A 5,869-nucleotide genomic window follows, 5' to 3' on the forward strand; every position below is an offset into this window, starting at 1 on the left:
TCTTCACCCAAATAAAAATAAATAAATAAATTAATTAAAAAAAAAAAAGTATAAAACCTAGAAGAAAAGGACAGATTTCTACAAACATACTAGTCACCTAAACTAACACAGATGAAGGTAGACAATTTGGACAGAGTCATAACAAAGAATTTGAACAAAGAAAATCATGGCACAGAAAGCTTCACTGGAGAATAATACCAAACATTCAGAGAAAAGCTGACACCAATCCTATGCAAACTATTCCAGAACATAGAGAAGGATGGAATACTCACATATTCATTTTAAGAAGCAGACAGAATCCTGACACAGAGCGGGAAGAGGTGCCAATATAAATGAAAACTACAGAGCAATATCCATCATGAATGTACACAGAAACATCTTCAACAAAGTCCTAGCCAATAGACTTCAATAACTTATCAAAACTAATGCATCATGACAAAGTATGATTCATGCCAGGTACGCAAGGATGGTTCAACATCAGAAGAACAACCAATATAATTCATCACATAAGTAAAACAAAGGAAAATAACCACATGATCTTATCAGTAGATGCAGAAAAGGTATTTGAAGAAATCCAACATCCATTCCTAATAAAAAACTCTCAGAAAAGTAGAAATTGAAAGAAAATTCCTTGGTATTTTAAAGGGCAAATATCCAAAACCAATAGCCAAATTCATTCTCAATGGAGAGAGACTGAAATCATTCCTTTTGCAAAGAAGAACCAGACAAGGATGCACTTTACCATCACTTCTATTCAGCATTGTGTTGGAAGTCTTAACCAAGGCAATAAGGCAAGAAAGAGATATATTGCTAAGGAAGAAGTAAAACTATCCCTATTTGCAAATGATATATCACATACATAGAAAATCCCAGAGATTCAGCAAGAAAACTGGAAGTAATTGAAAGATTCAGCATAGTGGCAGGATACAAGACCAACATGTAAAAATATCCATAAGATGGCAGAAGAGGCACACAAGCTACACAGACCCATTACGACAAAGAAATGAGACACCAACTAAACAGATACATAAGATAATTCTGAAGCCCTGATCTTTGGAACTAAGGATAAAGAACTGGATTGAATACCAACTAGTAGAAGAACCTGAATGAAAACACTGAATAAGGAGACAAACAGAGCTGCAGAATATTGACTGTCCTGATGGCACAGACAATTTGAATATTTACAAGGGTGTTCTGATCCAGGCAGCAACTTAAGAATCAGCTCTGCTTATTGAGGACTGTATGGGCAACAGCACTGGTGGCTGACAACCAGAGAGGAAACTAGTGACATTAGAGGCAAACAGAGTTGTGGACTGTTGGCTGTCCAGATGGTGTGACCATTTTGAATTTTTTCAAGCAGTTTTCTGATCTAGGAACCAAGCTCCACTTGCCAATGGCAACATGGGTAACTCCACTGGAGACTGATGACTAGAAAGCAACTGTGCCCACACAGCCCAATTACACCTGCACCACTTGCAACCCCACACACTGGATGAGGGCCACCATCTGCTTCTGCACCAACCGAAAAATGTAGATGGTGGCCAATACCAACCCAACTCACCTTCAGCTGTTTTTCACAAACAACTAACAGAGATCTGTGGACATACTCTCATACTCTATCACACCTATCAAAGACAGGTGGTGAGTGCCTAACTGTTGTCATCTAGTGAATAGAGTAGCATAACACCCCTGTTCATTCAGATCTATCAAAAGAAAATAAAGAAAAACAAAAAGCTGGGTGAATCACACCATCATACAATTACCACCAATATACAATCACCAATTAAATAGAAATAATAATGGCAACACAATGTCTCAGAGATAACTGACCATCCTAGTCCACACAAAGAAGATAAATTAATACAAACAAGGGACCAGTATACAGACCAAGAAAACCTGCCTGAGAAAGAAGAGACATTGGAACTGCCTGATAGGGAATTCAAAAGAATTGTATTTAGACATCTTGAATGGGTTGAGAGACTGATCAAGGAAAACCTTGCCAAAACTAAGGAAGCACACATTCTCTAGAAAAGTTTAGGAAAACAATACAAGAACAAACTGACAAAATAAATGAAAAATTAGAAATGATACTAAATCTACAGACAGAAATACAAAATTGCTACTAAGATTTAACTGAACAGGTAAAGGAGTAAAATCAAATCATTGGAAGACAGAATAGTGAGATTGAAGAAAAATCCCTGAATACTACCTTGTTAAGGGATAAATCAGAAAAAAAATAGATCAAAACAAAAAGAAGACAAAGATTTATGCGCAACGTTATCAAGAATAATAACTTGAGCTGACTTCCAGTAAGATGGAGGAATAGGCACACAAGTGACACAGACCCTCTTCAACAAAGAAAAGAAAAAACAATTGACAGAGATACAGGAGATAATCCTGGAGCCCTGAGCTTTGAAAGAAATGATGCAGAAGTGGATTAGGCACCAACTACTGGAAAAAACCTGAATGAAATCAGAGAGTACAGAGACAGTCAGAGCTGCTGACTGTCAGCTACTCTGACAGGACCAAAAGCCTGAATTTTTCCAAGTGATGTTGGAACCTGAGAATTGACCTAAGATAAGCCTGGGTCACCAAGGGCTACAGGGATGGCTTCTCTGGTGTCCTATGACTAGGAAGGGAAACAGCAAGGAGGGAGACAACCTGAGCTGTTGAATTTCCACTGCCCAGAAGGCACAGCCATTTTGATTGTTTACATTTGGCAGCCATTTTGGATATTTAAAATAACCAAGGGTGCAGTCATTTTGAATCTTTATAAGTGGCAACCATTTTGGGTGTTAAAGTGATAGCATTCTCATTTGGATTTCAGGGACCTAAGAATAGTCTCTGTTTGCCAAGGTTGTCAGGGACATACAAAAGGCTGACAACAGGAAAGGAGCTAGGTGGTGAGTGTATAAGTGCTGTCAACTAGTGAATAGAGGAGGACAGCACAGTACCATGCTTGTGCAGATGACTTAAAAACAAAACAAAGAAAATGAAAATCGTGGGCAAGTCACTCCAACATACAATCAGCAATTAAATAACAAAAACATCACAATGCTTCAGAGACAACAGAGCATCACAGTCCACAGAAAGAAGCAAGATAAAACAAGAGAAACAAGGGACCAGGATATGGATCCAAAACACAGCCCTGAGGAATACACAGCATTAGAACTCCCTCATAAGGAAGTTAAAAGAATTGTATTTGGTATCTTCAATGAATTGAATGACATTAAGGAAAACACTGACAAAATGGAGGAAAATACAGAAAAAACTCTACAACAATTTCAGAAGACAATACAAGAACAAAATGACAAAATAAATGAAAAATTAGAAATGATACAAAATCTACACATGGAATTCCAGAAGATTAATACTAAGTTTTCAGAAATAGATAAGACATGGAATGAGTAAAGGAACAGAATTAAATCAATGGAAGACAGAATTAGTGAGATTGAAAGCAAATACCTGAACACTTCTTTGGAAAGGGATAAATCAGAACACAGATCAAAACAAAATGAAGAAAGCCTAAGGTTCATGTGGGATACCATAAAAAGGAATAACCTATGTGTAAGTGGAATTCCAGAACAGGAAGAGAAAAATAAAACCACAGAGAAAATTGTCGAAGATTTGTTGGAAGAGAATTTTCCTGGTATGATGAAAAATGAAAATATATCCATTCAAGAAGTCCAATGAACCCCAACAGGATAGACCCCAAAAGAAAATCACCAAGATATATCATCATCAAACTCACCAAAACCAAAGACAAAGAAAGAATCCTGAAAGCAGCATGGGAAAAATGAAAAGTTACCTAAAATGGGCAACCAATAAGACTAAGCTCAGATTTCTTGGCAGAAACCATGCAGGCAAGAAGACAATGGGATGGTATATATAAACCCTGAAAGAGAAAAATTTCCAACCAAGAATTATATATCCAGCAAAATTTTTCCTCAAATATGATGGTGCAATTAGGACATTTCCAGATAAGCAGAAATTAAGGGAATTTGTTAAAACCAGAACAACCAGAGAACAAGTACAAATATTTAGCAAACACTAAAACAATAGCAACAAAGGGATTGATAACATGATTCATAAATAAAATGAGCTCAGCATAAAAAATTATATGGAACAAAGAAATTGACACCACAAAAAAGAACATAACAAAAATGATAGCAACAAATTCATATTTGCTGATAATTACCTATCTGGCAAGGGACTTATCTCTGAGATTTATAGAAAAATCCAATGCCTCAACACCAAAGGAATTAACAATCCAATTGAAAAATGGGCAGAAGACGTAAATAGACACTTCACCAAGGAGCTTATTCAGGTGGCTAGCTAATTCATGAGAAGATGTTCACAATCATTGGCCACCAGAGAGATCCAAATAAAAACAACAATGAGATACTGTCTCAACCCAGCACTGATGGCAAGGTTCAACAAGACAGAAAATAAATGCTGCTGGGGATGTAGAGAGATTGGGACTTTCATACACCGCTGGTGGGACTGTGAAGTGACACAACCACTGTAGAAAACTATATGATGATTCATTAGAAAGCTGGAATTGGTGACACCATTTGACCCAGCAATCCCATTTCTAGGTATATATCCTAGAGAGGTGAGAAGCAGGACAGGAACAGATATATGCACTCATGTTGATCACAGAAATATTTACAATAGCAAAAAGATGGAAACAACCTATGTGCCCATTGGTGGAAGAGTGGATGACCAAACTATGGTACATACACATAATGGAATGCCATGCAGCACTAAAGAATAATGTAGAGTGTGCAAAACATCACATAATATGGATGAACTTGGAGGACATTATCCTGAGTAAAACGAGTCAATCACAAAAGGACAAATATAGTATTAGTTTGTTTTTGTGGAGAGTCAAGGAAAGATTAACATATGGAAGGAAACTTTCTTTGTTGGTTGCCAGAGGTGGGAGGGGAGGGGAGGGAACAGTGCAAAAAAAAAAAAAAAAAAAATCCTTGACCCGTGTCAATTTAGTTTTGTGTATTTCACTGTACATAAATTATATTTCAATAAAATACATTTAAAAAATACTAATAACTTAATGCAGTCTGTGACCCCAATACTATGGCCCTGGGATACATTCTGGGCCTGGAATAAAACTCACTCCCAGGGGCTGGCTCTCAGCTCAATAGTAAACAAGATGTACATACAGACCACTCAACCCAGGGTGATGCACCCATATACTTCATGGAAATGCATCTCTTGGAGCAATCAACCATGGGACACTAGAGGGGCAACATTCACATGGAGGAAATTCATGACACACAGGAGTGCATAACTATGAGGGGCAGGGGGGAGGGTCACTGGGGAGGGAGGGAAGGAGACTGGGTTAGGGTTGGGAAAGGTAAATGGAGAGTGAAAGTATGAAAAATAAATAAATAAAAATGTGATGTCTTTTTGTGGGGAAAAAAAAAATATTAATGACAAAATTAAAAAAAAAAAAAAAAAGAAGAATAACTTTTGTGTGACTGGAATTCCAGAACAGAAAGAGAGAAATAAAACCACAGAAAAAATTGTTGAATATCTGTTGGAAGAGAACTTCCCTAACATGATGAAAGAGGACAATATCCATTTAGGAATTTCAACTAATCGCAAAAGGATAAACATCAAAAGAAAATCACCAAGACATATATCATCATCAACCGCACCAAAACTAAAGACAAAGAGGAGATCCGGAAAGATGGCAGACTAGGCAGAAAGACTGCAGAGACCCTCTTCAACAAAGAAAAGGGAAACCAATTAGCACAGACACAGAAGATAATCTTGGACCCCTGAGCCTTGAAGGGAAGGATATAGAAGTGGACTAAACCCCAACTAGCAGAAGAATTTGTAT

The sequence above is a fragment of the Orycteropus afer genome, unplaced genomic scaffold, assembly GCF_000298275.1.
Source record: "Orycteropus afer afer isolate SDZICR_OR568_19922 unplaced genomic scaffold, OryAfe1.0 scaffold00269, whole genome shotgun sequence".
Taxonomy (NCBI): domain Eukaryota; kingdom Metazoa; phylum Chordata; class Mammalia; order Tubulidentata; family Orycteropodidae; genus Orycteropus; species Orycteropus afer.